Genomic DNA, 10,795 nt, shown 5'->3' with positions numbered 1-10,795 from the left:
CTGTCAGTTTTGTTGTTGCTTCTATGAAATAGTGTCTTTCTTTACCTTCATTTAAGATTTTCTCCTCAGTTTTCATTTTCAGCAGTTATATTGATATGCCTAGATGTGCTTTTATTTGTTATTTATCCTGCTTGAGATATCTGTGGCTTGATATCGTTCCTCCCTTTTGGAAATTGTTATTTGTTATCAGTTGGAATATTACTTTTATTACAATCTCTCTTCTCTTTTTAGGATTCCAATTACACATATGTTAGACATCATCATTATGTATCATATGCATTTTATGTTGTTTATTTTCTATCCTTTTATTTCTTCATGCTTTGGCTTGAATATTTTTTAATGATTTATTATATAATAATCCTCTTTTCATCTGTTTCCAAAATGCTGTTAAACTTATTTATAGATGCCTTAATTTCAGTTATTGTATTTTCAGTTCTACAATATTTATTTAATTCTTTTTTGTGAGTTGCAGTTCTTTTGTTTTTCAAAATATTATTATGGAGTTAAAGAGTTATTTCAGTTAACGCCAATATATGGTTCACTGTGTGTCTGTTTCTACTGTCCACTTGTTTTCCCTTCTCTTTTGGTCCTGTTTCTTGATATTCCTGGAAAGTACAGAATGGATGTCAGATATTGTGTGTAAAAACTTTAGAGGCTCTGAATGGTGATATTGTCCTCTGAAAAAAATGTACCCTATTATCTGGGAGGCAGTAGGACAGAACAAGGGCAGACGACCTCAATTCAATAAGGGAATAAATTAATCTAAAGCTGGATTGTAGTCCTTTGTGAGGCTCAGATTACATGTGGTTCACTTCATCTCCTAGGTCCCATTTCCTTGACAGATCCTGAACTCTAATTTTTGTCTTCCTGGCACTGTGAGGATGCTGAAAGCCTTATGTGGCTTTCAGCAGCTTTCTGCTCTGCTTCTTAGCCTCTTACTCTAGGCAAGGAAAACTGAAAGTGTGAGATAAACTCTGATTATAGAATTTCTTGGAAATAATGCCATCAAATAAGGAAACGAGGATATCTGTTCTTTGTGAATCTGTATTTATTCCTAGCAATGAAAGCTCCCTTTTCCAGGTGCTTACAAAAATAACTTTTAAAAAACTGATATTAAAATCAACAATTAATATTTCTAGAAAATTGGAAACATTTTCCCCTCTTATTCAGGCTTTTGGCACCTCTCCCAATCTGCATGTTTTATCAAAAACATCTGTAGTTCCTCAAACTCAACTGCAAATTTTCATAGTATCTTTGAAAGTAATATATCTTGGATATGAGAGTTGAATTCCAACAATTATAGTTCTCTTTTAATCTTTTTACTTGATCTTGGGCTATAATCCCCACTAACAAATGTTATTCTTATTTTTTTCTTATCTGAAATTCATTCTTATTGACAGTGAAGGTAGAGAAAAAGAATTTAAAGAATAATCCAATCTCTCTTTCTCCTTCTATCTTTCCTAGTCTCTCTTATAGCAATTTCTTAACAGAAGATAAAAATCCTGCAGCAAGTCTCTCTCTTTTACTTTTCCCTGGAAGCAACTCCAAAATTCTCTCCCTTATATGTCCCTATTTATATCTTACCTCAAACAGATCCTTGTGAAATCATACTGCTCTTCATTCTTTATCCTCCTCCCTTGTTTTGCCAGACAATTTATTTTACCCTTAAATTAAAGTTCCTACCAAAATACTTACTATGTACCAGACACAATGAAAAAAGACAGACACTCTCCTGCCTTAAAGACTAGTTTGCAATACGGGCAATAAGCCAGTTACAAAGCAATATGATATATGTTAGGTATCATTTTAGTGTTATTTCAAAGGGATTCCTTATTTTTCTTGAGCTAACTTTTTAGAGATAATGCATAAAGTTTTATTTATCCTTAATCTGAACATTTAAAAAATCTGCCTTTCTGAAATCTAGGATAACACTGTCCAAAGTACTTTCTGCAATAATGAAAATGTTATGTCCATTAGGATAGCTACTGGCTAGTACAGTTGAGAAGCTGAATCTTTGATTTTATTAAACTTTAATTAATTTTAATTTAATGGTCTAACTTACTGGACAGGTAGCTATAGGGCATACATCTGATTATATCCAATATTCACCATTCCTAGCCATTTTAAGCTCTAATATGAAATGACTGTTTTCTTCCATGGTTCTAATTGTTTTCTACCTCTCTGAGAAGTTCTCACTTGTCGAGCAAAATTAGTTCATATAATTAGTTTTCCTATCATTTCTTCCATCTACTGAGGATGCAAATTATTTGAAAGGCAAACCACAAAGGTATCAGAAATTTTACTTTTAGTAGCATGAAACTTTGAGTATGCATTTGAATAGCTAACTCCATATGATCATTATATCATGAGTTTATATATATTTTTTAGCATCTGAATCAGGATTGCTATGTTTGGCCATTCTTTATTTGGCCAAGCAAATTGTTAGAATATCCACCCTAAGGAGTTACTTCAGATCCCTATTTTTATGCTTACCCAGATGCTTTCTACCATGTTTCCACTCAAATTCTGCCTTCTGTTGACATTACAGTCAATAATGAGTGCTATATCTAGAGTCAGGAATGCAGTTTATGATTATTGAAGAAACTGCAACCAAATGGCCAACTTAGGGATTAACAACATGACTTTTAACTCATTATCATAATGCTCTTATATGCTTCTTTATGTGTGCAGATAGACACATACATAATGCATGTATTTTGTAACTTTGCATGAAGCAGAAATAATCAGAAGGTTAATAAACATAATAAATGCAGCATAAGGAATTTAGTTTTATGAAGTGAATGATGTCCTATACTAAGAATTAATTACTAGGGGCGATTTAAGTTTCTATTGGCTTTTTAGGGAAAAAAGAAGAAAAATATCAATTTAAGAGAGAAAATCAGATGTTATGGTGTCTGAAAATGAATGAGAGGTAATGCAAAAATATATGGCCTTATAATATTTTTCAGATCTGAGTATTGCACAGTAATATGTTCACTGCATACATGAAATATATGAACTGATTTATAGGTGGGTACTTAAATATTTTTCTAATGAAATATATCTGGTTGTCCATATTTTAGTGGACATCAACATGTAGGGATAATAGTTCAAGTTTTGGACTTAACAGAAATGTAGGGATTCCATAATGTATAGCTCTTACAATGGTTCCTGACCTCAACAATAAGCAGCCTTCTCACGGTATCTTTTTGTAAATTATTTCAAGAGATTATAGGTGTCAGTTAACACTACTGAAGAATACTTTCCTTTAAAAATTTTAATGCTAAAAAATTTAAGATTCAAAACAGATAATTAGAGAATTAGTCACATTGCAAACTAATTCTTTACTTTGTTATAGGCTTTATCCAGAAATCATAGGCTCTTTTGTACATTTAAAATAGTATTATGTTTTTAAAAATTTAAAAATTATAATTTTTCAGAAAACCTTTTATTATACAGAACAAGATATACCTCTATTTGGGATAAAATTGCCATAACTATCGACAAGGTTACAATAAAAGGGCTTTGAATTCATTACTATTATTATAATTACACCTTACATTTATCTAGGACTTCACAATGTGCAAAGCACTTTCACATGCACTGTGTCTTTTAAAAGAAAGGCATCATACGAACATGAACTAATACTATTTTTCTACAAACTGGCATTTTTAAAACAGAAAAAGAACCTATGCCTATCATTTTTGCAATATAAAAAGAGCACTTTTTTTTTTTACTCAGCTTCTCAAAAGGCAATATCGCAAATCACAGGCTTTGAAGTCAATAACACCTATGTTGGAACCCTAGTTTTATTTACTTACTAGCTATGTGACCTTAAGCAAGCTACTTAACCCACATACGCTTCATTTTCCTCATCTGTGAATTGGAAATTCTGACCTCACAGAATAAGATGGAGGGAAAATTTTTTTTCATATGCAATACCTAGTAAAGAATAGGAACTCAATAATAGTAATAATAATAATGTTACTATTATTATTAAAATTGTCTATTCTTTTTCACTGACCTACATAACATTTCAATATAACTTAATATGCAAAGGAAATAATTAGATATGAGATAATGACTGGTCAAATATAATAGATCAAGTCAGGAAGAGAGGTAGAAGTAAAAGTGTGTTTCAGAAGCAATTTAGACAGTACAAACCAGGGGAAATGGAACTCACTGGGAGATTTCACCTATGCAGTTTCAAATTTATGATGCTTAAATAGGGTAGAAAGTTATACCGAGGGCATCACAGGCAATTTTGTTTTAGGAAGAATAAAATGGAAGCACATTTGTGATGTGAATGTTTAATGAAATAAGAAAATGGAATGATACCTATGAAATAAGGGGTATGATCATATAAAATGGGGTGGGGGGCATACACAAGCTGCTGTGTATGCTAAAGGCCTTCAGTGAACAAAATGTACACTTACACTTTGATCTTTCCATCACCATCTAACATGAGGCTGGAATAACTTCACTTGTATAAGCAAATTAGCTCACTTAGACCTAACATATGGATTATAACAACAAGGATAAAAGCTTGACCCATAGTGTTTTGCATTAAAAAACCTCTCTGCTCCAGAGTAAAAAGACCCTAATAAGTCTTTTTAAAAATGTGCAGTGTCAGTTAAACAAGGAGCCTCAGTTTAAAGTGTTTATTGCTTAAAGTAACCCATCACTATTATTATATAAACAAGTGAAATTATATTTCCTACTTACATAAAATTAATACCACCACTGCATTAACAACATTAATTCATTTTGATTTTGTCTTGATGTTCTTCTTTAAATAGAATGGAACAATTAGAGAATTAACATTATTTGAGGGTCCATTACACAGGTATTTACATAAACTATATAATTTTTATAATTCCCATATTACAGATAAGAAAGGCTAGGCAGTAAGTCTAAAGTAACAGCTAATACATGGTAGAAGCAGCATATAAATCAAGTTATTTTAAACTTATAAACAAATGTTCTATTCCCATTCTCCTCATGCTTTTCCCAGATCAAATATACTGGGTTCTAGTAGAAAATTTAGAATGTGTTCTAAGTGAAAGGCAATGTATTAAAGAAATGCAGAGCTGAGTTAGTGCCATGGGATAATACATGTACCTGATTAGTGGCAGGCACTGAAGAAACATTTGTTCTGGGACTTCCTGGTTCATCCTCCCTGCTCTCCCCCAAGGCAGTTCATGGTTTTTAAGAGTTCATAAATTATCCTGAAATATTGTACAAAAGTAATAGTAACTTGCTTGAAAACATGCTAACAGCTGTGCAGGGCACACAATAAACACTCAATAAATGCCTGACTTACCCAATTTTAAAAATGAGTCATTAAATTTTGAAAATCATTTCATGGCACAGAAAGCAAATAAGCCAACATTCAAAATTACAATAAACAGTTATAAAGAAGACAGGGAAACTAACGTGTTGGTATATTATCACTGACTATCTTTTATGATTCCCCTAGACAAAGGATGTCAGAGCAAAGAGGGAACCACATTTGCTCAGTGTAAGCATACATTTAGTCTACAAATTTAAAGGCTGTTTTGCACACTGGGCCTGTAGAGAGACAGGTGATTGCTCTCTGCCACAATTCCAAAGTCCATCTTCTTTACCTCATCAATTTACAGCTTGGTAGGGGTAAGGGTGAAGGAAGACTTATGTTGTACTCCCAGGAGCAAGGGGCTGTTTTCCTGCCTGTCATTCTACTAACCTCCTGGAATAAATTGCTACTTATAAAAAGGAAAGTCAAACATTTATGAAACATATTGCTATTTAGAAAAAAATAAGAATTGTTTTGCAAATAGTAGCACTATTAAAAAAGGGAAGAGAGAATAGCATCAGTCATTTTATATTACATATAAGCAGTTTATTAAAGAATTAAATATTTATAGACTATAAAGCAAGAAAGGCGATGAGTCGCAAACAGCTTGCTGCGAAGTACATTATAAAACAATGAGTCTGTCAGTGATTGATAAAGAATGGAAAGTGCAAATGCTTTATAAAAATCCCTAAGTTAGCTATGAATTTCAGACTAGCAAGATAGGATATGGTAGGCAGCAAATGTCACACCAACTTAAGCTGCTGTGTATGCTAAAGACCTTCAGTGAACAAAATGTACACTTATGCTTTGATCTTTCCGTCACCATCTAACATGGGGGAAAAGGCTGCGAAGGACTACAGAACTCCTGGGCAAGGGCTTTATGGATGCTCAGTTCCAAATTAATAGATTTTAGATCACGATAACTCACCTCACATGACTCATAACTCACCTCATTTTCTTCTGACTTTTTTCTTACTAGATAAATAAGCCTATAGAATTTCAGAGAAAGATATCTCTCCCTTTGTTACAGAATTATATACATGAGAGATAAGATCACTTAATCTAATTCCCTTAGAGTGGTGGTAACTGAGTTGTAAAGCGGTTAAGTGATCCAACCAAATTCACACAGCTAGCTAATAATAAAATTAGGAGTAAAACTTTGGCCTCCTATCTCCCAGATCAATATTCTTTACAGAGCATTGCCTTCTTTTCCTAATCCCCTTTTTTAATTGAGGTAGTTGATTTACAATATCATATAAGTTTCAGGTGTATGACATAGTGATTCAAATATTTTAATGATTATACTCCATGTATAGTTATAGTTTACATTGGCTACATTCCCTGTGTTATACAACGTATCTTTGTAGTTTATTTATTTTATACATAATAATTTTTTACCTCTTAATCTCCTATTCCAACCTTCCCCTCCTCTCTTCTCTCTCCCTACTGGTAACTACTAGTTTGTTTTCTATATCTACATTCTAATCCCTTTTTAAAATTAGAATTCTGAGATTTTTCTGTTCATAAAGTTATTCCTCCAGTTAGAAATTGTGATTTCTTTCTTTCGTAAAATTATATTTCAATCCAGGTGGATGATGGTTTTGGGAAGAGAGAAAAAAGCTTTAAGCAGATAAAACTTCGGTCTATGTATATTTGAGAAAAATGGAGAATTTTATCTGCCTATCCAAAGTCATTCTAGAGTTTGAGATAATAGGATGTTATTAATGAAATGCTGGCTCTTTCTTGGATAAATTGATGATATGGTGTTCTTTCATGCACTAACTAGCTGGGAGGATGAATTATTTTTCATCCTTTATGAGAATGACTGGTCAAGACCTAAAGGTGTTCATAATTTTAAATGCCAGAGGAAGTCATCTCTTCCTGACTTTGTGAAAGTCATAAGTGTCTATATGTTCTGGATACACTAATTTGGAATTTTTTTATATACACTGCCTTCAAATTTAAACAATCATTCAGTTTCTACATAACTGAGCTTAAAATTCCACTTGTATGCAAACTGGACAGCAGACACATTTTGAGTCAAATAAAATTATGGATCAAATTCTTTGTGCCTATACACAAGCTAAAGCACTAGGTAGTTTGTAAAAAGTGAACCACTGATGCCCCTGCCTGTAATCTTGTCACCATTTTAAAAATAAGTATAGTAATACCTGAATTTCTATGAAATTATATTACAGACAGAAAATCCACTGAATTACATTAGATGCTTTCTTTGTAGAGCATGATTCAGAGGCTTCCTCATGAGAAAGAATAACTCAACTATTTTTGGTGTGTAAGTTCCCTCATTCCCCCTATTTTCATCAATAAAGAAAAACAGCTACATTTCTATCTCAAAATTCAGCACTGTGAATATAATTAAAAAAAGAATGATATAGAGACTAAAATGAACACTTAGTTGGTATTGTAACTGAACATAACTAAAATCAATGTTCGGTTAATAGTTGGAAATAACTTTACCTTTCAAGTAGAAATAAAGATATCTATAAATTAAGGCAAATCACTCTATAAAACAACAAAAGCCACTGTGCCCTGAAATTTTCACTTCTAGTATTTTCCTAAGATGGGAGATACCAAGGAAATTCAATTTACCTTGTGGATACAAGGTATGAATGAGTGTATATGTAGTTATAATGCTATTTTAAATGCATCTAGATAATTAGCTCAATTTGTTAAAGTTAAAATGTAGTAATTCAAAGTTAACTTCTGTCAGAACTGGATCTACAGGCTGAGGAGACAAAAAATGAATGTCAGAAACAAAACTGAGAAAAACATTAACTAACTAAGGTGATTCAACCTTTAGAGACCAAAAAATGATCCATTATGTTAATTAGTACTTTTCTTCTTAAGTGGTTACTAAGTGTTCCTTGAAGAGTTTGGCTCCTTTTGTCCCAGCAGCCAAAAAAGTAATTAATAATAAAATACTAGCATTGAAAAGGCATACTACATGAGAATGAATTCACAAAGCACCTTCTTAACATGAAACCACAGTGCATTCATGCTCAATATTCTATGCATAGATCTGGAACCTTAAAACCACATCATTATGGTTACTAAAAGTCAATGGGTTTAGGGAATGGGGAGACAAACTTGAAATGACTAGGATGTCTCGGTCTGGAAAGCTGAGAAAAATAAAGGTTCTAACAGGATGAAAACTGATTTAGCAGTTTATCCTAGAATTAGGGGCATCCCTTGAAATTTGAAAGCAGTAAACCTAGAACACACATTAAAATGAAATGAAACAAGATTATGTGATATAACAAAGTTTCAGAAATTGTTACTTCAAGAAAACAATACATACATTTTAAAGAATCAAAACAAATAAATGGATGTAAGATTCATAATATATTATTAAAGGGAAACTGGAATGTTTTCTTGATTGGTAACAGAGCGCCACAGTGCATGCTTCAATCCTTCCATTACCAGGAGTAAGAATCCTGGGATATTTTCTGTATGGCAATTGTATGTTGTTATAAGTGTTAATTGTAGTCTTCCTCAATTTTCAATGAGAGAAAAGTATGATTAAGTCCATTTAATCAATGTAAAATTTAACAAGGCAAAATATAACAGCTTTTTAAAAAACTCAGGGTCAAAGATTAGGGGCGGTGTGACTCAAACAGTAATAAACCATGATGCTAAGATCTCTACAAATAGTCTTTTAAGTTAAACATGTATTGCAGAAAATAAGAGCTAAAAGCTCTTGCTGTCTGGTACTATCCTGAAGGAATTTATTAGGACTCAGTTTCTCTATTTCCACACTCCCTAATCACAAGGGCAACTAATATTTCTCCGTGTGTAGTCTTAAAAAATAAACCCAAGAAGAGTAACAGGATTGAAAACCAGCTCTTTTACCATTTTGGACCCAAGGTATAAAGATCCACTATGAAACAAGATGTGTTAATGAAGCCATTAAGTTAGTAAGTTGAAGAACCCATTTCTTGTGTCTTAAGGGTTTTCAACTCAATCTGATAAAGATAAATTCACTTCTGTGAAAATAAAAAGCACCAACTAAAGCTGTAATTGTAGGGGTTGTTATTATAAGCTCTCAAAGCCAACCGTTAACAACGAGATAAGCCAAATTTCATAGACAACTTAAGACCATAGTTTTTTTTTTGTTTTCTATTTGTTTTCCTCATTTTGCTATTTAAGGCAAGGCTGTACTTGCTTGTTGGTCCCTAGGAAAAATTATATATTAGGATAAAGCTATTGTTTCAGAAGAATGACTACCAATGTCAGGTTTCTCTCTGTAAACTGAAACAGAGGGAGCTGTCTCATTCCCAGTAGGGTCTCAGAGAAAGCTATAGCTTTAAGGCGGATAATTCCCATGTACACATGGTAAGAAGGGACAAGCTGTATTTTAAGCGTTAATCCTCAGAGAAAGATGGATCCTCAGGCAATGTTTGCAAACAATGAACAATAGGTTTCATGGGGTGAGTGGATCAGCCCAAATAGCCTATATATGAAGTGAGCACTAGCATGTTATTAAGTGTTTGTGGATGACTGTGTAATGAACCAGTGTGTGTGTATGTGTGTGTGTCCATTTATTTTTAAGTACACCAAATTTGTAAAATATTAAGAGAGAGAAGTAATATCTGATAAAAAGGATTTCAAAAACTATCTTAATAATTGATAGATGATGTATGATCAGGAAAGTATAATTAAGGAGTTTAAGACAAATGACAACACAAGTAATGTAACTGTCATACAGATAATTATTATTGTCACTATTATCCTTATCAAGAAAAAACAAGCCACTTTTCATTGTCTCCATTGCTCTCCAGGTTTCCCTGGATTATTGCAATAGCCGCCTAACTGGTCTTTCTGTTTCCACTGTTGCCATCCTACAGTGTATTTTTTTTTAGCATAATGGCCATAGAAATAAATCTGTTCATGTCACTCCTCTGCTTAAAAACTTCTCATCTCATTCTGAGTGAATAACAAAGATTTTACAGGACTCTGTACAATCAGGTCCTCCACTACCTCAAAGATCTCACCCATCACACTGCTCGCTTGCTCTCTCTCTCTCTTGCATACTTTACTCCTGAATTCTGGTCTCCTCAACCTTGCCAGGTACACTCCTTTCTCATAGCCTATGCATATGCCATGCCTCACCTCCTGGTATTCTAGTTATTCTATTTATTCTCATCATTTACTCTTCACCTCCTTCAATGTCACCTTCTAAATGAAGACTTTCCTTGATACCCTATTTTACATTGACAACACTCCTCATCTCAGAATCATTCATTTCCTCCTTTATTGCTTTCTTTTTCTCTAGAATACTTACCTAACAAAAATAGGATTTACTCATCTAATTTATTTTTCATCTCTCCTTACTAGAATATCAACTACACAAGGGCAGAAATTTTGTCTATTTTTGCTTACTGCTGTGTTCTCTGGTGTGTAGACTGTGCTTAGTGTATAGTATATACTCAATACATATTA

The sequence above is a fragment of the Camelus ferus genome, chromosome 9 (genome assembly GCF_009834535.1).
Source record: "Camelus ferus isolate YT-003-E chromosome 9, BCGSAC_Cfer_1.0, whole genome shotgun sequence".
Taxonomy (NCBI): Eukaryota; Metazoa; Chordata; class Mammalia; order Artiodactyla; family Camelidae; genus Camelus; species Camelus ferus.
Note: the sequence above shows the minus strand (reverse complement) of the source record.